General features: G+C 41.2%; 1 protein-coding gene across 5 annotated transcripts in view; it reads right to left on the reverse strand.

Annotated features, from left to right (window-relative positions):
* The window catches only part of PDE4D (phosphodiesterase 4D), a 1,097,801-nt gene that overhangs the window by 443,231 nt on the left and 630,598 nt on the right, over positions 1 to 23,972 (reverse strand). The window lies entirely within an intron of this gene.

The raw sequence follows: 23,972 nt of genomic DNA on the forward strand, positions 1-23,972 counted from the left end.
ATACCTTCATTGGCCTCATTAAACACCGATGCAAAATATTCATTAAGATATTGTGCCATGCCTAGGTTGTCTTTAATCTCCTCTCCGGCAATAGATTTCAGCGGTCCTACTTCTTTTTTCTTTGCTTTCTTCCTATTTATGTGGCTGTAAAACCTCTTACTATTGCTTTTAATTCCCCTCGCTAGGTCCAACTCTACACGGCCTTTGGCCTTTCTCACTCTATCTCTACATTCTCTGACTTCACTTAGGTACATTTCCTTACTGATCCCTCCCCTCTTCCACTCTTTATACGCTTTCTGTTTTTTCCTAATAGCCCCTTTGAGTCGGTCGCTCATCCAGCTCGGTCTAAATCTCTTGCTTAGTAATCTTTTTCCCTTTTTTGGAATACAGGCCTCCGACAGCTCATGCATCTTTAACTTAAAGTAATCCCAGGCTTCTTCTGCCTTTAAATCCATTAATACGTTTGCCCAATCCACTTCCCTTACCAGTCCCCTTAATTTGTTAAAATTGGCCTTTTTAAAATTATAAACCCTAGTCTTTGATTTAATTCTTTTACTCCTTCCATGTATTTTAAACCGAATTAGCTCATGATCACTGGAGCCCAAATTGTCCCCTACTACCACTTCCTCAACGAGGTCCTCACTACTTACCAGAATCAAATCTAAAATGGTTTAGGTTTGGGGAGCTGCCTGGGGCCAGTAGTGCGTTCCTTTACATTTTGTCCCCACAGCCTCTGCTTGCTGCTACTGTGGCTGTCCCTACTGCCACATCTTAGTGGTGGCAGATGACAGAACAAGGAGCAATGGTCTCAAGTTGCAGTGGGGGAGGTCTAGGTTGGATATTAGGAAAAGCTATTTCACTAGGAGGGTGGTGAAGCACTGGAATGGGTTACCAAGGGAGGTTGTGGAATCGCCACCCTTAAGAGGTTTTTAATGCCCGGCTTGACAAAGCCCTAGCTGGGATGATTTAGTTGGGGTTGGTCCTGCTTTGAGCAGGGGGTTGGACTAAATGACCTCCTGAGGTTTCCAGCCCTAATCTTCTATGATTCTATCTTGCCTGCTCCTCTCAGCTGCTTTCCCCTACCACTCAGCTCCAGCAGGAACAGCAGCAGACAGAGCCCAATTGGCTGCCTGCCCAACTGTAGCCTCTGATAGCCAAGAGCGACAACTGCAGGATATTCCACCTGGGCTACAGGAATGCGTGAAGGGGAGCTTATATGAGTGAGTGTCACACCAGACGTATGGCACTTGGCATGTCTGAATTTATTTAAAAGGGGTGTAGGGTTCATAAACACACTAAGACCAAGATTTCAAAAATAGAAGCCCAATCCTAAATATGTATGTAGACTTCTAAACTGCTGAACTGGTCTTCAAAAGTGCTGAGTAACCAGCAGCTTCACTGAAGTAAGTAAGACAGCACATCAGTCTATGACCCTGGCCCTCCTTAGAGTGAAAACAGGTTTAAAGCTTAAGATGAATGCAGAATTGACAACCCCAAGCATTCAAAAATCATGAGTCAGGCCTGTGTTTGGCTTTAAAATCATGAGAGTTTAAAAAAAGAGATTTTGGTGTCTTTTTGCCTTTTGTTTTTTGAGCTTTTAGAGTATGCTCAATTCATTTTCTCAGGCTCCTCCCAGCAAGCTAGAAACAACTTTTGTTTTAATGAAAGCTGAGATTCTCAAGAAATCACATGACTCCTTAACATCTACCTAGCTCAGCAAGACAACCTCTGCCCCAAAGGGTACTCATCAGCAGGGGATAGGATTTTTTTCCTGATGCCATAGGCCACTTCAGTTTCTGCTGGGAACTCCCTACATCAATGCTACCCAATTTGTACAATGTGCTGACCATCCCCTTTCATCCCCATAGGGAGGGTGCAGCTGCCTTTTGTCATAGCAACTGACCATCACAGTGGTTAGGTGACCATCACAGATAACCATAGCTGACCATCACAGTGGCTAGGCATAGTGTAGACTAGTAGAAACTGAATTAACCATCAGAAAATCTGGTCCTGTATGAGAATTAGTTTAACTAGTTGTGACAAAGTTCTATCTGACAAAATCAAATACAATTAGAGAATCATGAGTAAGCGTGTCTGACTTGTTTGCAGGAAACCATAGCTCCTGAATTTATTGGAATTCCATCAGGACAACACTTCTAGAATAGAAAAGGGAGACGCAGAGGAGATGCAGAGCTTTCAAGGAAACATTCACAAAGGGCTATATTTTAAAACTAATGCAGTGTCATAAAACAAAAACACTTTGCATTTATAAAGGATTTTATATTTTTAAAGTGCTGTAAAAATATTAAATAGCAAAAGGAGGAAAGAGGGGGAAATTCTCTGAATTTTATCAATGGACCTTTTCCAATCTGATCATTATTTTGCAGACTATAAATCATGTATTGGTATTTTAGAGAGAAAACTGAATCCAAGTTTTACCATACTTTATCATCATAAATAGAAAAAATATTAAATAAAAAGGAACAATGTAGTTAGAGCAGAAGGCCTAAAGTCTTTTTAATAACTAAGCCAATGCAAATAAAAGCCAAATGAAAGCTGGAATAATGAAAAGTTTGCTTAATAAATTGCTTCCTCACTTTGAACAAAATAACTTGCACATTTCAAAGACATGTCTCAAGCTATTGGCAAAATGGGTAGCTATACTGAAGACAGCCGGTAAATAGGAAGCTAAAATAAATTGTTATAGAAATGCAATATAAAACAAAGGAAGTGTTATGATTAATACCCCAGGTGCTATATCTAACCTTGGTCTGCCTACATTGACAAGGTATAATTACTTCTCTTCAGGTGTAGTATGAAGAAACCAAAATTATATGAGCTGCATTTCAAAATGAGCTAAAGATATAAGCATGGGCATAGCTAAGCCTATATTGTATATACCACAACTTATCATTCTTTACTTCCTGGGAGCAACATTTCTTATTTGCCATTGGTTCATAGAGTCTGATATCCTGCCACTGGCAGAAGCCTATGTCTGTTTCTTCAGTGGAAGGTGAGAAGTCCGAGTAATCCTATTGCCAATTTTGAAGCGCTATATGTGTGTGGATGTAGGAAATCCCCACATAACTTCTGCAGTAATCAGCTGCCCCTGGGAGGCTTATCTGGCTACGACTCTCATGGAATGCGTAGCTATAAATGTTACTGTTGGTCCTAAAAATATCCAGCGTCTCTTGAAATCCAGCTTCCACATTTGACTCTGTATAACCTCCTTCTGTAGTAATTCACACAGACTAACTAAACATCCTGAGTTGAATTCATTCAGTGACCCCTTCTTTTTCTTACACTGTAATAAAGCGCAGAATATACCATTTATAATTTTTTAATTCCTCAATGAAGTTCTCTTTATTAAACTACTAGATCTTAGTGAATGTACCTGTAATAATTATTTTATTTTTACGCTTCACCTACTGTGCCCAATTATTCAAAGAACATGTGGGTCTGTTCCAACTCCCAGATATAGAACCTTGGTTCTTTAACTCAAGCTGTAGAGACCCATGCTCTTAGAGATCCCCCTGGTTTAACTTCTCGTGAATCAGCCAACTGCAGATACCATATAACTAGTATATACTTAGGAGCTATCAATATATTGAAGGTTGAAGACAATGGATCTGTCACTATGAGATAAACTGTCATTTTTAAACCATGACCCATGGTGCTGGAGGGAGAGGGGCCATGAATGGAGGGGCTGAGTTACAGAACAGCTAGATTTTCTTCTGTGGAAGGCACACTAAAATGATAACTCTGCCACCTTTAAAATGAATGCACCATGCACTGCCTTCATGCTGGCTCCCTCGCAGAATATTGTATGAATGGGAGAGGAGAGGAGTTATTGTACCTAACACAAGCAGAAAAGTGTAGATGTGATTAGATGTTCTTTCCACCCTCTTATTTCCCACAGATATAGGACCAGGCAAAATATTGTGCTATAAGTGCATATTTCACATTTCGCTCAACATTTTAACTGTATTGGTCATGGAATAATTACAAAGGATCAAGAAATAGCAGCCTATAGATAAAATTCAGTACATAGGGAACACCTACAAAAATGAACGGTAGTAGTGTAAACAGCGTATACAATTCACACTAGTGCCGAGGGTACATACTAGACCTCTGTACCAGTTTAGAGTTGCAGATGGCTTTGCATGGGCTAACTCAGTGGCCAGAAGTAGCATGTTGTGCTGCTGATATTGAGGATAAGACTTTGGCAGTAGCCTGGTACTGACAATTTTGTGGGAGGCAACAGACTCAGTAGATGGAAGACCACCTCATGTTGCTCAAGTAGTTCCCCAATATACACTCAAGAATGGTGTAGACAAGTTCCAACCCTCCCTGCCTGGAGCTTCCCTGCCACACTGGGCCCAGGACCCTTATAGAAACTTGTCATGATCCACTGTTTAGGGAACCCTGTTCTAGATTATTATTCTTAGCTATTTGTATTGCAGTAGCACCCACAGACTCCAATCAGGTGCTGTGCTAGGTACTGTACAGACACATAATAAGAGAGTTTGTGTGTCAAAAAACTTACAGTTTAAGTGCACATGACATAACAAGAAATTGGTCAGGAAGACAAGACAATCAATAATAGGGGCATTTGTTTACATATACAGCTAGATGGTTTTAAAATCACTTATTTTTTTTAATATAAATTATAAGAAATAAATAAATACAATAAGTATCTGAAGTAACTACCAGCCATCCTCCAACTATTATTTTGGGTCATCATGATAGCAGTGCAACATCTGCTCCATAGTGATAAACTGAAATAGGATAGGTTTCAGAGTGAAATAGGAGAGCCAGCTGACATGAAAAGAATTTGCATCAATTTCAGGGAAGAATGACACTGGACATCTTTTTAATACATAATTCTCCCAATAACAAACTTAGCTGCTCTAGTGCCCAGAATAAGAGAGGTCTCAAGGACAAATGTTGCCATTTTTCAGCTCTGCTAAAATTTTCTTTTTCATTAATATTTACAATAAAAAAAACCAGCAGCAAACTATCATTTTCTTGACAGACTGTCTACAACAAAAGAGCTATTCAAGCATTCTGCTCTACTTTGTACATTATCTATAGAGGTCATATTTCTGGAAAAGAAACAAGGTTTAAGATTTCATTTACTAAATATCTTCTCTATTTTTACACTATTTTCAAATTTTAAAAAATAGGAAATGTGGTGTGAACAATTCTAAAGGATCATTAATACCTAATGTTTTATTTATATCTACCCTTTTAGTCAAGGAGTTAGGATATCCTGAGTGTAGACAACCCAGTATGCTGAACTCAGGCACCGGTTTCCTCCTTTCCCCGGGGATGCTCAATCCCAGGCCCTGCCCCCACTCCACCCTTCCCCCAAGGTCCCACCCTCCCCGCCTCTTCCCACCCCCACTCTGCCCCTCCTCTTCCCATCCCCGCTCCACATCTTCCCACCCCATTCCGCTCCCTCCTCCCAGTAGGCCCCATCCCCGCTCCTCCCCCTCCCCCAGTGCCTCCTGCATGCTGTGGAACAGCTGATCATGGCAGGTGAGAGGTGTTGGGAGGGAGTGGGAGGAATTGATTGGCAGAGCCATCGGCAGGCAAGAGGCGCTGCGGGGAGGTCAGGAAGCTGGCTGCTAAGCACCCACTAATTTTTTTCCTGTGGGTGCTCCAGGGCTGGAGCACACACAGGAAACTCAAATGAAAAGTCACCGAATTCATTTTAATTTATGAAGCAATCCAGAATTTGAACTCACATTTGAAAAGGCAAGAGTCTAGCATTTTAACCCATTAGTACACTAGTCCCCTGATGTACTCTTTATACAATAATTCATACTGCTTTTTTCCCCATCTAAACAGTTTTGTTCAACTTTGTGCTCACTGATTTCTATTTTATTTCCTTGAACCAATACATTTTCTTTAAATAGCTTCCTGCATCTTTTTTTGGGAGAGGCAGGATATTGAAGTATCAGGTGACCTGATGTGAACAAACTAAATAAGAAAATTGCTTAATTTATAAGACTATTTAGTTTAAAATGCAAACTTGCAAATTCAGTAATGATGCAGACTACAGAGGGTGCCTATAGATCTGGATAATGTCATATCAGTAAAGCCCGTTTTCATTAAAGTGCACAAGAGGGTCACTGAAGATTATATTTGTAAATGTAGTGTGTATAACTTACTTCAATTTTAAGGTGAAAATCTAACTACAAAAATTTAACTCCGTTTTAGATAAAGCAGCATTCACAAGTTTCATAATACTCCATTTCTAAATACATGATACCAAATAGCTTCCGTTAAGCCAAGAAATCTTCCATTCTTTAGCTAGGATTATTTTAATGTACTATTTGTAAGTAACACATTGGTAAATGGGTGGAAATTTAAATTGGTGTAACACACACAATGAGGGAGGTAGACGGTAGTTTAAAAATATGTAAATTAAAATAACCATTTAAATGTTTTTTTGGCTCCTCAGTAGGCAAATTACACCAATTTAGAATGCCTTATATACTGTGGAGTTGGCGTAAGTAGGTCTAAGGGAATCCAAATTATGATGTTTTATTTGTATTACAGTAGCATCCGGAGGCTGTAATGAATCATTGGAGCCCCCTTTTTGTTAGAAGCAACAAAACGTAGTAAATACACTCCCTTCTTCATAGAGTTTACAATCTTGGTTATTGACAGGACAGTTATTGGATAAAACAAACACGCCTACAGGGGGGAAGAGGACAAGGTGTCAGTAACATTTTGTTTTTGCATAGATGAGCTATGTACACGATTAAGCATGCCACCTGCCTAGCAAAAGTTGGTGTAAGATCATATTTACACCACTTTAAAAATCACTTAATAATTTGATCCTAAAAATCTGATTTATATAAAAAATGGCTTTGTATTTCCAAGACTATTGGTAGTTTATTGCCTGCTAGTAGGATTTACTGTGTCCACACAGCTTCATTAGCCATGGCTGGCTTGCTCTTCTTTTCCCTCCAAAAGGCATGCTCAGTTCCACTGTTGAAAACATAGGATATGTTGAGCTGGATTAACATTGTACCTTTTATCTTAATCAAGATGCTACTATATTTTGCAATTTCTTTGCCTTATTTTTTTAGGTTTGATTTTTTTCAATTTCTCAAGGGCAGTATATTTAGTGTGCCATACATTCCTTTCATCAGAGCATCTCATCGACATGTGGCACGGCAATATTATAAAAGGTGGCATGTTCATTGGTGAGAGCTGGTATAGAATGAAGGCAGCAATGGGAGACAGTATGCTGTAGTTGATGACCTGGTTTGGCTCCAAAAGATTTTTGCAGATACTCTGGGCACTAAGCCGTTGGAAACAAGAGATGGTCAGCATCATGCAACATGGGCTCAACTAAAAGCATCGCTATAGCCACTGTTTGTTTCTTTTCCCCTACAGGAGCTAGCCAGGCCAGGATCAAAAGTCTGGATACCTTTAAAAAGACTGTGCACTTTAGGAATAAAGTATCAAAGGGGTAGCCATGTTACTCTGGATCTGTAAAAGCAGCAAAGAGTCCTGTGGCACCTTATAGACTAACAGACGTATTGGAGCATGAGCTTTCGTGGGTGAATTTAAAAAAATACATAAGTACTTTTAACAAACAGAGGGAATGTGGGAGGGAGGATAAAGGGCCATGTGGTTACATGGACTAGCCATTGAATCATAGAAATGTAGGACTGGATAGGATCTCAGTAGGTCGCCTAGTCCAGTCCCTTGCACTGAGGCAGGACTAAGTATTATCTAGACCATCCCTGACAGGTGTTCATCTAACATGTTATTAAAAGCCTCCAATGATGGAGATTCCACAACCTCTTTAACTAATTTGTTCCAATGCTTAACTCCTCTCACAATTAGGAAGTTTTTCCTAATGTCCAATCTAAATCTCTCTTGCTGCAATTTAAGCCCATTATTCTTGGCCTGTCCTCGGTGGATAAGGAGAACAATTTATCACTCTCCTCTTTAACAACTTTTTATGTACTTCAAGACTTATCTCCCCATTCAGTCTTCTCTTCTCCAGCCTAAACATTCTTGTTGCTCTCCTTTATATTTTCTCCAATTTGTTCACATCTTTCCTGAACTGTGGTGCCCAGAACTGGGTCCAGTACTACAGCTGAGGCCTTATCAATGTTGAGTAGAGTGGAAGAAATACTTCTTGTGTCTTGCTTACAATACTCCTGCTAATATATCCCAGAATCATGTTAGCTTTTTTTTTTGCAACAGTGTTACATTGTTGACTCATATTTGGTTTGCGATCCACTATAACCTCCTGATCCTTTTCTGCAGTATTCCTTCCTAGGCAGCCATTTCCCATTTTATATTTGTGCAATTGATTATTACTTCCTAAATGCAATACATTGAATTGTCTTTATTGAATTTCATCCTATTTATTTCAGACCATTTCTCCAGTTTGTCAATATTTTCCAGCTTGGTATCATCCACAAACTTTATCCAAATCATTTGTAAAAATATTGAATAGAACTTTACCCAGGACAGATCCCTGTGGAACCCCACTCAGTATGCCCTTCTAGCTTGACTGTGAACCATTGATAACTATTCAGAGTATGATTTTCCAACCAGTTTTGCATCCACCTTATAGTAGGTTCATCTAGGCTATATTAACCAAGTTTGCTTACGAGGTCATATGAAACAGTATCAAAGACCTTAATAACGTCAAGTTATATCACATCTATCCCCCTGCCTACAAGACTTATTACTCTGTCAAAGAAGGATATTAAGTTGGTTTGACATGATTTGCTAATCTAGGCATGTGCACGATTAGCAGGTTTAAAGTAAAAATGTATTTTTCAAGATTTAAACAAACAATATTAATGAGGAATCTCCGTTGGCCATCTGCCTATTCATCATTAGAACAAGTTATGTCCATTAGGCTTTTTAGAGAACGCAAATGCGCCTCCTGTGTGGGAGTTTCCTTTGCATTATTTATTGCGGTTAACATTCACTTCTTCTGCACAAAGGAGATGTGCCCTGATTTCAATTGGGCAAGGATTTCACCCCAGGTGTCTGAATGGTAATTTAAGATGCATGTTATATTACAGAACCCCAGTGTTAAGTCTTTTACTGTGTTTCACTGTAATATTTACATCATGTTTCCACTAATTTATCATTATTATAATTAAAATAATAAAAAAGGACCAGGATCCTGAGGCTTTTGAGTCAAAGAGAAGGCAATGGATGTAACAAAGTTGAACTTGAGTAGTTTAAACCAGTGGTTCTCAACTAAGGGTACGCATACCCCTGGGCATAGGCGCCAACTACGTGGGTACTCCAGGGCTGGAGCACCCACGGGGAAAAATTGGTGGGTACTCTGCACTCACCGGTAGCTCCCCGCCATGCCCCAGCTCACCTCCGCCTCTGCCTCCTCTCCTGAGCACGCTGCGTTCTGTTTCTCCTCTCTCCCAGCGCTTGCCACTGCGAAACAGCAGTGCGCTCAGGGGAGGAAGCGGGGAAGAGGCAGGGCTGAGGCGGGGATTTGGGGCAGGGGTTCAATAGGGGCAAGGAGGGGGCAGAGTTGGAGCGGGGACTTTGGGGAAGGGATTGGAATGGGGGCAGGTCAGGGGTGGGGGCGGGAGGAGGCAGAGCAGGGGTGGAGTCGGGGCAAGACTGGGGTCGGGACGGGGGGCTCAAACACCCACTGGCGCCAGGAAAAGTTGGCGCCTATGCCCCTGGGGGTACACAGAGGTCTTCCAGGGAGTACTCAACTCATCTAGATCAGTGTTTATCAACCTGGAGGTTGCAGCCCCTGGGGGGAGGGAGGGCACAGGATGGGTTTAGGGGAATCACAAGTGCAGGGCCGGCATTAGGGAATGGAAAGTAGGGCTACTGCCCAGGACCCCATGCCACACATGGCCCCGTGAAGCTAAAATACATGCTTCAGCTCTGCCACCTGGGGCTCAGGCTTCAGAAAAGGCACACAAAAAACAGGCTCAAGTATCACACTGAAATGTCAGTACAATATTTATATTCCAATTGATTTATTTTATAATTATATGGTAAAAATGAGAAAGTCAGCAATTTGTCAGGAATAGTGTGCTGTGACAATTTGTATTTTATGTCTGATTTTGTAAGCAAGTAGTTTTTAAGTGAGGTGAAACTTGACGTACACAAGACATATCAGACCCCTGAAAGGTGTACAGTAGTCTGGAAAGGTTGAGAACCACTGGTTTAAATTGCACATGCCATCTCCCATCCATAATGTCATTTTAATTTTTCTCCAGGGATGTCTTGAAATGTCAGCCCTTCCCAGGCTAGGAAAAGCATTTCTACGTAAACTCTATGAGAAGTTACAAATAGGCCTTTTCAGGTGAAAATACAGAGATGCTGCTTCTACCACGCCAATTTCCAACATTTAAAAACCCCACTCTTCTTTCTGTTATGTCAGTTATAATGTGCTCAAGCATAAAGGTGTCGCCCATGCAAAACAAGTTATATATTCACATTATTTTTTAAATTGTAGTGGTGATTTTTATGCTTTCCTTATACATGTTGTTTTTTTATTAATGAAAACAAACCTCTGGCTTGACTATTTTAAAGTTTTTAAATGGGATCTCTTAATTTTAAACACACTTGCAAAATAATAGTGTAGTGTGATTATCATGCTGTTTTTCTACCATGTGCATCTTACCTGCCTAATACTAAATTTTTTCTTCAGGTAACCTTAGAGCTTAATCCATACTGGTCTTTTTCCTGTATTTTTTTTTTTATTTTGAAAGATGAACGTCTTTATTCTCAGCTTTCCCCTGACTTGGCATCAGCCCACTTCCTCTCAGCAAGCAAGTAAGGGGGAGGGGTCGAAGAGGAACCGCTCCCGCCCCAGCTCACCTCCACTCCGCCTCCTCCTTCCACAAGCACACCGTTCAGCTCCGCTTCTCCCCCCTCCCTCCCAGGCTTGCTGCGCAAAACAGCTGAGTGGTGCGGCAAGCCTGGGAGGAAAGGCGAAGAGGCGGAGCTGCGGCATGCTCATGGGAGGAGGCAGAGCGAAGTTGAGCAAGTAACGGGGGGCGGGGGAGGGGGTGTAGAGGAACCGCTTGTGGTAACACGAATTCGGATATAACGAGGTAAAGCAGCTCCATCCCCCCCGGAGTGCTGCTTTACCGCGTTATATCCGAATTCGTGTTATATCGGACCACATTATATCGGAGTAGAGGTGTATATGATTTATTTGTAAAATTCACTCTTTATTAGACAATTATAGATATACAATTAGTCTAAACTAGCCATTCAAGTACATATCCAGGGTCCGGATGGGCTTGTATGATCTGTGCAGCCATGGCTTCACTGCTACTGTTATTCAAGCTAACTAGATCAAAGCTAGCTCAAGCTGCAATCACACTGCCTGCAGTGTAGATATACCTTTAGGCAGCATCCCAGGATTGCCTAAATTATACATAGGGCCCTTTTGGCCTGTAGAACAACCCTAATTGTTTAAAGCCACCTTAGTTGCCCCCCCACCCCCCCATGTTTAATTTGTGCCAGGGCTGAGCCTTGGTACCTCTAGGCTTGGCAATTCATAGTCCCGGTACCTCTGGGCTTGCCGCCTGTGTCAGAAAAAAATTGCTTGAGCCCCATCATTTCTTTCATCACAAATTAAGCAGTGGTCACCCCTTTCTACTGGGCTGAGAGTTCTGTGCTGTGCCTCTACAAGGTGTAGCACAGACTCTCACATGCTATTTCTTTGTGACTGAATATGGTAATGTGTGCTCCAAAGGGAAAAAAAAAATCAGAGTCTAGACAGAATGTGTGAAACATTTTCAATGGCATATCTTTTTGTTCAAATGAAAGAATTAGGTCATGGGGAACTGCAAAACACGGTGAAGGACAAGGTATTCTGTGAGACTTCCCACTCCCTGACAAGTCAGAAAAAATACCACTATTACTTTGCGGCAATACCACTCGGTAATACCAATTAGTTGTCTGTGATGCTAATATCCTGCACAAATATTGCTGCCAACTCTTCAGATTCTAGGCACAGTGCTCTCCTTTTTCAAATTTCCAAGATTAGTCAGTTATTCAGGACTGCTCATTTCACCAACTAAATGATTAGTAAAGTCAGTCTACATTTAGTCTCTAGCATTCCTTGAATGTTTGACCTGCAGAAGTGTGCAGAACTGTATTACAGAATGTGCAATTCCACAGTGGCATTCTGATAGCTACAAATCCTCACCCCCTCCCCACACACACACACACAATCCTTTTCCTTTTGGTCAATGTCAACTCAGTGGTACTGACAAAATACAGGAGGCAAGGACCCCAGAAGGTGATGCTCCACAGTAGCTTTTCTTAAAACAAACAAACAAACAAAAAAAACACATAAAACATTTCAACATTTCGAAACATTATTGCTGTTCAAACTATTCACAAAGGAACCTCAGCCCATGCGAATCTCTTCTGGTTTCAAATTTCACATCTACTATTTTTATTGTTGTTTGATTATGGTCATAAGGATAGTCCTCCAAATGCCTCATTCTCATTTCCATATGACAGTTTCACTTATCACAAAGTGTCTGTATTTTTCAATATACTGTAAAGTGGTATAATGCCTTTACATTATTTAAAAAAACAAATCAAACAAAAGGTATTTTAAAAGCAGATTTATCATTTTGGCATTCTGTGTTGTTTGAAATTCGCCCATGACCAGCTTGGTTACAACCTGTATAAAGTCAGCTTATAAAATGCAAGATATTAACTATTCATACAAATGAAGAATTACACTGTATATAGAAGTTGAAAAGCAAAACAAAAAATGCTGCTTCCTTCTGTAAGATTTCAAGAGCAACTAAAAAACAAACTACTATATTACTTTAGTACTTAAATAAAAAAATCAATAGAGGAAAAGAACAGAAACCATTAATGCAATCAGTTTTCATGTTGCTAGCAAATTTACAGTCCATGACAGCCATACTAAGTGAGCGTTATCTATGCATGTTCTTTTAGTATAATAGAAGAGATGGGAGTAAAAAGGATCTGCTGAATCAGATCTTCTGTGGCTGTTTCAGTATGAACAGTAGTTAGGTTTTCAGTAATTAATAACCAGCTGCACATCTTGAATTAATGCCAAATGGGTCCAGCAACTTTAAGTAATACAGAAACTACTTTTCATTCAGGTAATGGCTGCAGTGAAATAAATTAGCCCCTAAAAAAGGTAAAATCAAGTACTCAAGTGGTAAGGGCACATTTCACAATCAGTTTCTTGGCTGTTACATTATTTCAATTGTTTTTATTTTTAAAACACTTATTTTCATGTATAAATCACTGATGCTATGGGGTTAGGACAGAATCTACTTACCAATCTCCATCACAAGTTATTATTGGTGGAGCTGGTAGTGTTTGCCTATAGTTAAAGGTTCCCCAGCACCATTATAATACCCTGTTTTCAGTTGCTTATAACGTTACCAAAAATTTAACCATTTGAGCTGACATTTTCCATGCTCGGTGTCTGCCTCTGGCTAATTTTGGGGGGACAAGTTCAGCAACATGGATCAGATTTCTTTCAGAACAAGGTTAGGGGGAAATGTGTTGTTTTGCCCATTAAAAAAAATTGTATAACTTTTTCTGAGGATTTCTAGCACCTCTATGCTTTGGGGCAAGGACTTGAAATTCAGTAGGAAGCATCATCCTGGTGTCAGGGTTGTGTGTTTTGCCATCCCTAAGAAAAGTTGCCCTAATTTGGCCAAGTTATAAGCCTCTGAAATATTGCAGTTCAACCATGCTCTGTAGAGAATTGTTAAGAGTTTGGCAGCTAAGCTCCCCAAAGTTTCCATGCATACCTGGCATGCGCCAGCCCAGGGGCTGCAGTGCTGAGCAGGACTTCATTTATAATTGCTGCTCCTGGCGGCCACTGTAGCACTGGGCACCTGAATGAAGGCTGTCTCCTGTGTGCTCAACACTCCCATCCATGCCCAGGCAGCATGGAGGAGGAGAAAGATGCAGCCTAACTCAAGTACAAAGGTAGGGAGGGATGAGGGGGGTAGCAGAGGGTAAATGGAAACAGAGAAGGTGAGGAGGTTGCAGGTGCCAGGGAAGGTGAAGAAGTAGAGGTGGTGGTGGCTTTTGGGGGGGTAGAGGGAAAGGGGAGCAGGAGGTGTTGGATAAGAACAGAAATGGAGAGGGTGGGAGTCAGGAGCTGGGGCATGAGGCATTGTATAGGATCAAGGGGGAGCGTGCAGGGGTTGGGGAGCTGGAGGGGTTAGGAAGGAGCAGAGAAGGAATGGAAATGGCTGTGGATACAGGAGCAGAAGTCTGTAACTCCTAGGGTATGTTCCCCTTCAGAACCTGGAATGAAACCCAGGAATCCTCAGTCTCTACATTCCTCTTCTGTAGAAGTTATGGTTAAGGAAGTTTAATGCTACTCCTGGAAAATTGGATTCTATCCCTGCCTCTGCCACTGAGTTGCTGTGTGATGCTGGGCAAGTCACAGGAGGCCACTAATCCTGTGTTCCTTCTTTTCTGGGTGCTAAGACCTCATGACTACAACTGAAGTTGATTGAAACAGTGCTTTGAACATATAACATGTGCTATAAAAATATACAAATGAGCATATAATGTGCTAAGTACTTTGGAAAATCAGTTCCTAGGTGTCTCAAGTTGGCACTCAAAACTAATGGACATTTTGGACAATTTTGGCTTTAATCTCTCGGTAGTTCTGTTCCCATCTGTAATGGGAATAATGATTCCACCAATTGTCACAGGGGTGGTTGTAAATATAAATTCATTAATGTTTGTGAATCACCCAGATATTATAGTGATGAGTGCTGTAGAAAAGCCCATGAAATAATTAATACTTTTGTATTCATGGCAGGGTTTGAATACTGAGTATTCAATGAGGCCTGGGGACCACACATTGAAAGAGGAGAATTAAAAAAAAAAAAAAAAAAAAAACCCAAACAACAACAACTGCCCATTCACTGAATGAGGCAGGGATTCTAGGGGGAAAATAGCATGTGATTGCTTAATTAAAGGCTGTATCCTAATGCACAAGGGGCGGGGGAGGGATGGACAAATTAAGGTTGCATGAACAACCATAATTCTGGCATTTTCTAACTTCTGAGAGTTTGACTTTGCAATCTTAACATTCTTTTAATGTAGGGTTTTTTTAATTTGTGTAATGTTATACAGAGCTCAGTTCAGACACTATTTATGTCTACAATATTTATTTATTTGTGTCCTACCCTGATAAATATATTCAAAGAGATGCAAAATGTTTTATTTTGGCACTCACTTGCATTAAGCATACCAATCTGCCAAATTGTGCATAGTTTATCCCCATCATCATAGTCTCTGAGCACCTGTGATTTAAGAATAAAAAAACCTGACCCTATGTAGCCATGAAATTATTTGAAAATTTGAAATCCCGTTATAAGTAGGCACAGAAAATCAGGACAGACAGTTGCTTGACAGGGCTTTTTTCTCAATAGCCCCCACACACATGGTCTCTTGGCTTCTTACCTGCATTCCCATCTGTCTGAATGGAAGGGATCCCAACCACAAGATGGTTAGAACTTTTCACTAGCGCATAATTGACAAAACAGAATTATTTTAGATGGGCAAATACCATTTCCACTGCAAGAACTTCCTCCTGTATGAATATAGCAATACTGACACTAAATCCTGTAACACTTTTTAATCACGTACTGTCTCCATACCCAGGCCTTAATCCAGACAGACAAGAGACACAGAAATCTGAGACATGCAGATATTTTGAGAGTTGTTTTCCTACTGCCTTCTCGATAGTCTTACCCCCAAAGCAAAACGGACTGACAACTAACCAGACTGTCAGTATCAAGGGATGGTTTCTCATTCAGAGACCATACACATACTTTTTAAAAGACAATCACCACCCTACCCACAAGACAGGTACTCACAACCCCCACCAACGGTGTACTCAGTACTTCCCCTCTAGTCTTCATTAGCTAAAGCACAGATCATGTCAATTCAGTATGGAAGTTTTGGAAACATCACCAAAACCACAGTGAGGAGCAGGCTGAAACTCAAATAGAGACTTAGCATTTACTCCCTTGACATAACACTTTGTCACCAGAAATGTAGACAGTTGAGTTTAAATTACAGCAATTTTATCTGAAAAATATGAAAGACTGTGTCTAGGGCACTGAACTGGTAGTCAGGAGATGAGAATTCAATTACAGGTTCTACCACTGATCTGTGTGAATTTGGGAAAGTCATTTCACTTATTTGTGCTTCTGTTTCTTCTTCATCTGTCTTGTGTATTTAGACTAAGCTCTTCAGGGCAGAGACTGTCTCATGTCTTTTTGTCCAGGACGTAACATAATGGGGTCCCAATACTGATTGAGGCTTCTAGAAGCTAATGCAATAATACTATTCTTGCTAATAAACACAACTCTTCTTCACAACAGAAGGAACTTGAATCAAGCCCTGAAGGAGAGATCATGCTTCCATCAGCTTAATCCATTTGTAAAATGGCTGTATTGACAACTAACTATGCCATAAGCATGTCAGGAATTAATTAATGCCCGTAAAGTGACTTGGGATTCTCACAAAAAAGGCACTGTAGAACCAAGCACTTATTGTTATAACACAACATCCACCTCTCTGGGAAATGAAGAGTAAACAAACCTACAGTTTCACATCTGCTACCAGAAAAAGAATTTAAAGAATGAAAATTCTGAATAAATATAATACAGTAAAATTATCTGAATATTACACTTTATTTTAACTAGCATGGTATGTGACTTATCTCTGATATGCAGTAGGGCCCTCATACAGCCAGATCCATTTTTCACCAACTTAGCAGTAAGAATCTTACAAATAGGGCATGAAATCCTGGCCCTATTGAAGTCAATGGAAAATTTTTTTGACTCCAGTGTGTGTGGGGGGGAGAGGGTCGGGGGAGTCATATTTCACTCCTGGATGCTAAGCAAATACTTTTATCTCAAATAAAATTTACAGTTCATACATCATGAGCAGAGGTACTCATTACATGATCTTACACAATGTAAACAACAAAAAGGTTGCAGTTTAAAAAAGGCAAACTAGATTTCTTTTTAAATGTTGGAACATTTCTCACCATTATCCATTTCCAATTTTTATACTAAATCAGAGTAAACCATATTTTTCTGATTTTATTAAGCTTATGCGGTTCATGCTATATGATTTTAGTCTCATCCCACAGACAAAGGAAACATCAGAGAAATAAATGAAATCTCCAGGCTGGCTGGCTGGCTTTTCCCATGAAGTCAAGCAATATAGCAAATGAGCCAGGAGCATATTATAGCATATCTAAGCCGTTTCTCTGTCTGTACGTACAGCAAGTTCTTGCATCAGTTTCATCTTAAATGTGCCTTCAAACGTAATTTGTTTTACATTCAGAGCTACCCTCCTGTCATGAAAAATGTTGACAGGTGTACGTTACAGAGGACTAGATTGTGCAAATTGCACACAGCCCTATGCTGGAGACGGTGCAGATGCACACACGGGTAGGAGTCACTGGAGTGACAATAGCCTGAGCTTTCCGGTGAGCTGGCTGCTTTGTACCTTTGTGGATTGCATTAAAATTAATATTGATCAGGGAGTATAATGGCTTGAGAATAAAGTCTTTTCCCTTTTTTATATTTCTTTGCATACTTTTGGTCAAATCCAGGGACTCGGTACCCAGCCCAAGCCGTGGGCTGACTGTGCACTAAAAGGACCCTTTCCCTTCACCCCTCCAGTCGATTATGCAAGGACATCTTTAGCTCAACAGCCGGAGCGGAGTCTGTTAAATTGTTCTTATCACAAGAAAAGATGGGAAGATATTCAGAGAAACATTAGATCTACTTTCGTACTGCCACATAGGGAGCCCCTGCAAAGTTATGGTAATCCCTTGCAGAGGATCCTCTACCCCATCTCCTATGCCCTGTGCAGTAGAATCACACCAGATCATCCAGGAAGAGTTCAAAGGCAAAAAGAGCAAACACCAGGTAAGATTCCAATAACAAGGGGGCAAAGTTAAGCCTTTGCAGGAAGTCATACCATTCAAGTATCCAAAAAAATCTCAGACAATCAGGGTCCAAATGTCCCAAAAGAAGAACAGAAGGTTTATGGCCCCAAAATGAATAGTAGAACCAACTGATGCACACTGTATTGTTGTACTATGGAAGTATATCAAGTAAGGTGTTTTATTAAAGCTTATAATGTTCTAAACTTAGTAATCATTATGAGATATGTATGCAGGCTATGGTTAGGAATTTACATATTTGTATATACAGAAAACTATGCTTATATACTTTGGCTCCATCTCACAGCAGGGCAGAGAGTGATCAAATAGGGAGAGGCACCTCCCAAGCCAGATGTTTACACAAAACTGGACTAAAGTTCTGATCCATTGTGCAGCCCAGGAAAAGACATTGATGGGCCATTAGTGTTAATGGAAAGACACTGAGACAACTGGGGATTTCCTCATTTTGAATATCTATTGAGTCTGAAGAAGAAAAAAAATTGGGAGGGTTTTGAAGTTAAGGGCTCTGAAAAACTGAGGGACAGCCTCCAGGCAGGAAGCTGTCCATGAAAGGATGGATTCCCTCCTATGGCTAGGGGCATGCTCGGAAACAGTTCAAAAGCAATAGGTAACTTGTATTAGAAAAGGGATTTTATCTAATACAGAAGTGTAAAGCCTGAAGTTGTCTATGTTTATTTTCTGTGTCTATGTTTGTTTCCGTTACTATTTCATCTTTGTATTTAATAGAAAAACCACAATTTCACTTTTTGTTTATTTTTACCCCAAGCAAGTATCTGGTGTACAAACCATGTGGAATATGTGTACCACAGCAAACTAACGGGGGGGGGGAGCTAGTTTCACACCTTTGGGGGCAGCGAACCAGAGGGGAACAGTCCAAGAGACTGGTAAGTAAGCACTCTGGGAGGACAGATTTAGGGAGACTTGAGGCTAGGGGCTCTTGGTGTTACCCTGCAAGGAGTAGCTGGGCTGGTGAGAGCCAGGGTGAGACCTTATGCTTGGGGGCTGGCTACTGACTACCATAGCTGTACAACACCAAGGCATTCCAAGCCTTGGAATGCAGGTGGTGATATAACCCATTATCAGTCGGGGTGGTCCCCAAAACATCACATCCTCCATTCTTTAATCTTTTGCTTTGTTGTACCTCCTCTAAATAATTCTGTAGATGTAAAGGCTTCAACGCTATACATTAGCCAAGATCACATTGCATAGAGTAACAATACTCTCTACTATGAAAAAATGACAAAGCCAAATACATGCCTTGTATTTATTTATATCACAGTATTTAGTTGATGCAATGTATACTTTCATTATATCTCTTGAAGGTGACATACAACTGAGGAAATTTTGTTAGGGATTTTTCTACTATTGTAGTATTGTAAGGATTTTTCAGTGAAGTACTTGGCAATCAGTTGCTCACAGTGCTTTGAAAGTTTGGTGAATCACATTTTTACACAAAACACTCCATCTATTTTTCACATTTTTATAATAGTAAAGAAAATGTTTATATGTATACAAAATAAACTCGATTACAATTTTTTTTTTACCCATTCTGATGATTACAGAACAAACCGTAACCTTAATAGAGCATGAAAGAGGGTTATTTTATTTCCTTGTATACACCATTAACTGGCTCCCTTTTAATGTGCCTCACTGTCACACACTGAATAAACCTTATTTTATGTGTCAGCTTGCTGGAACAACTACAAGGAAATCCAGGCTAGGTGGAAACTGCAGGGTTCTGTAATGCTTTGGGAAGATATTGGAGTATCTTACCATATTGGTAGGCCAAATGGAACAAAAAGCAAATACAGATAGAACCAGTAAAGTTTGCATTAGTGTGTTTATTTTTATGCCAATAATCCTACTTCTTACCTAATCCATAAAATTAGGATGCAGAAAAGGTAACCGTGGAGTGAAAAATAACTAGCTAAGAGAAACAGTCTAAATACCTTCTCATGCCTTAACCATAGTTGTCAGATATTAATTGTAACATCTTAAGGACGGGGCTTTGTCTTCTGAAATGTGATTTGCAAAGGGAGATGTTCATTTATGGAGCATTAACACTAAGTGTGGGGGATTACAATGCTCCAGAGTTGTGCCTTTACTGCTGTTTCCTCAGGACTTCTATAAGATGCCGGGAAAATACATACAAGTAGTCTCCCCAAAAGTACTGAATGTGATTTTGTTAAAAATTTGCAAACATGTTTCCTTATGAAATTTGCACAAAAATGAGTAACAGCAAAAACAATATTATTTTTTAAATTCAAGTAACATCCCTCCTTCCCTAAAACTACTACTAGACATCATTGCTTGGGGGGGGGGGGGCGAAACATGCTTGTCCTCTATTTTCTAGAGAAATGGGTCCATGCCATTTTCTCAGGCAATATTTCCACTCAACACATCTTCCTGCATACATTTTCAGAAACATACCTGTACACAAGTGCCAGTTTCCTTTGAATCTATGAAATAATATTTTATATTTCCATAGTAGGTTTTATGCAATGTTTTTTATAAAGGGGTCTGAGCAGTTTTTTTCTGTTTTATTACTTATGTTTTTTTCTTAAACAACTTGACATGAAAGAGAGTAATGGTAAATACAGGGTTTAGCAAACTGATGCAAAACAACATTTCCTAGATCTCTATGTGTGCACAAAATTGTGCACTTGCAAGCAAGATCCCACAGACAGAACTACTCCAGAGTTTTGAAAGAGACAATATGTAATTATAATTACCAGCACCCATCAAAATGGGATCTATAATCTCAACCGGGGCCTTTAGGCACTACTATAATAAATATTACAAGGCAGAGGAAGAAAACTTGTTCTCATTAACCTTTGAGGATAGGACATGAAGCAATGGGCTTAAATTGTAGCAAGGGCAGTTTAGGTTGGACATTAGGAAAATCTGCCTGCCAGGATAGTTAAGATCTGGAATAAATTGCCCATGAAGATCGTGGAAGCTGTCATTGGAGATTTTTAAGAGCAGGTTAGACAAACATCTGTCAGGAATGGTCTAGATAATACTTAATAATACTTGAGTGCAGGGAACTAGACTATACGACCTCTCAAGGTCCCTTCCAGTCCTACAACTCTATGATTCTATAATCATAAAAAAATCGTTAGAACTTCTGGCCCACGTGCCACTTTTTTTTATCATTTGGAGCTTGTAACAAACAAAAAAGGTATGTAGACTGGAAAAAGCTGAAGATTTATTTCAGATCCTCATATCTTGTGTGTCTCCATCTTAAAAGCTTATCACACTAGAACAATCTGGGGTCAGGTACAGGATGACAGCTTTTTAAAATCACCTTTCAGTGCTGGGGGCGTTTGTGGGGACTATAGCCACCCCAAAATTTGCCTTAGTGCCCCCGTAGCAGCTGCCACTCTCCGACCGCCCAGCTCTGAAGGCAGAGCAGAGTGTGTGGCGGCTGCTGGCCATGTGCCCAGCTCTGAAGGCAGTGCCGCCACCAGCAGCAGCAGTGAAGGAGTAAGCCCAGGTAGGGGAGCGGGGAGAGGGGGTCAAGAGCAGCTTCTGTCCCATGTCCCCACCTGCCAGGGTATGCCGCCCAGGGCAGATGGAGGGTCCAGTGCTCCCCGCAACAGTCTGGACTGACCCTCTCCAGCCCAGACTCCTGGGCCTCACTCCCTGTGGCTGCTGCTCCCTGAAGCTCTGCTGGCCCTGGAGTCGGGTCCCTCCACCCGGGTGGTTGTTACTGGCTGCGGGCAATTGAGGGGCGGCAAGGAGCTGAGGAGCAGTCACAGCCCCAAACCCCTGGGCCCCAGCAGGAGGAGGAGACAGGAGAGCATCCCAGCCACTTGCACCATGGCACCAGCCAGTACAGCAGCTGCCCCGCACTTCCCAGCTCCAGCTTCTGGCCTCCGATCTGGCCAGGTGGGTGGAGTCTCAGGGGGGAGAGAGGAGAAGGTGGGGCCAGCACCTGAGGAGGAGCAGGGGGCGGGGCTTCATGGTGAGTGGGGGCATAGCCCCCCAATTTTATGTCTACCCTTCCTCAACCCCCGACCGGGGGTGGGTGGTGCCACCCCTTTTCAGAGAAGTAATGAAAAGTCATTCAGTAATGTTTTATGAAGTGCTTTGAACATAGCCAATACAACTTTTCTATTCTAGTTGGTTCTTATACTCTGTCCATCACCATGATATCTGGTGATCTCCAGCATTGCATTAATCAACATGACTAATGGATGTCATCACAGATATAGGCAATAAGATTCTTATATATTGGGGTTTGTTTGAGGTAGAATGGGGGGGGGAGATGGGTTGTTCTTACATAGGCTTAAGATTTGTGGGTTCAATTCCCATTTTGAATGGTTCACAATCTTTCTGTATCAGTTTATCAGATAAATTCATACCAGGAATTGCCACTTCTCATTTAGCTATGTATCAGGGGGTAGCCGTGTTAGTCTGTATCTACAAAAACAACAAGGAGTCTGGTGGCACCTTAAAGACTAACAGATTTATTTGGGCATAAGCTTTCGTGAGTAAAAACCTCACTTCTTCGGATGCATAGAGTGAAAGTTACAGATGCAGGCATTATATACTGACACATGGTAATTCTAATCTGAAGTGGAGCTTGTTCTCCTCACAACTGCAAGAGTGGGGATTGGAGCAATCCAAGTTTTATTAAGGATGTCATCATATACAAACTGTAACAGGATGCAAAACCACAGCTGTGTTCCCAGTGAATAAAGAGTAATCTCCAGATCAGGTTTTCCCCCTCCTATTGAGAAGACAACTTTGTTGAAGGCTGGGTTCTTTCTGCTGAGTCATTCTATCAATGTATAGAAATAAATGGGAGGACTGGAGTTCCACTGGCAAAAACCTTTAGTGCCAGTGTTCATATGCAAACCCATATTAGTAGTAGTAGTTTGGAATGAGTGTCTTATGAAAACATCCAACTATAATATCACTTTTCTCTGACTTTCTCCTAATTAGCTTCTTTGCTTACCTTTTTCATGTTTGGAATGGTGGCAGAGCTAGTGAAGTAATAAAGCAGTTAGCAAAAGAAATTAGTAGTGCTATAAAGTCCTCAGATTGACAAAAGAAAACTTTTAAAGGCATATAAGGGTATGAACTGAGATACTGATACATAACTTTAAGGAAAATGAGGATAGAGAGGCCAACATCTGCATCTCTAATCAATCATTTCGGTTTGTAAAAAGTTTATTGTCAGGGCCTGCCTACAGAGTGGTCTGAACAAACACCATCCTTTCTGATACAATTATTGATATTTATAAGATTAATAGCAGGCTCTGGAGTGAATATTAGGGAACAATGCACTTAAAGAACTGCCGACAAAGTAGTTCACAAGGAAACAATTGCTCCAATACTGAGGGAATTCTGTGCCACTGCGCAAGCACAGAATTAATGTTCCCTGCAGATTCCCCCCTACTCCTGCAGAATAATTGATTCTGACGGGGAGGTGAAGGGAAGCCACAGGAGGGGTCATACTGCAGTTAAATCCTTCACCCACCAGAGGCTGTTTTGGCGCTGGCAGAGAGTGCAGCTGGCTCATAGGCTGGAGCAGCAAACCACAGAAAGGGAGGGGGCAGAGGCTACCTTCCTCATAGTGCCCTGTCAGTGGGGCCAGATGAGGAGGCACAGAATGTGGGTGGGACGGACTGGGGTTCAGAAGGGCTAATGTGAGGAACAGACTGGGGCGGGGAGATGGGAGCTAGTGGGGTGATAACATTGAGCCAAGGGCTGAATGGGAGTGGGGGTTCAGGGCCACATTGGAATGGGGGGAGTGGAGGTGGCCGAGTGGGGATGCAGCAACACATGAGGACATATGCAGATATGCCTCGCTAAATGGGGTGTGGGGGTTCAGGGACACATAAGGCCAGGGGCAGATGTGCCTGATTGAATGGGAGAGGCTAGAGGTCAGCCAGGGTCTGCACGGGAGAGGCTCCCCAATTCCCTAACAATCCCCCCCCCCAAAAAAACCACCGTTCCC

Source organism: Chrysemys picta, chromosome 6 (assembly GCF_011386835.1).
Source record: "Chrysemys picta bellii isolate R12L10 chromosome 6, ASM1138683v2, whole genome shotgun sequence".
Classification (NCBI taxonomy): domain Eukaryota; kingdom Metazoa; phylum Chordata; order Testudines; family Emydidae; genus Chrysemys; species Chrysemys picta.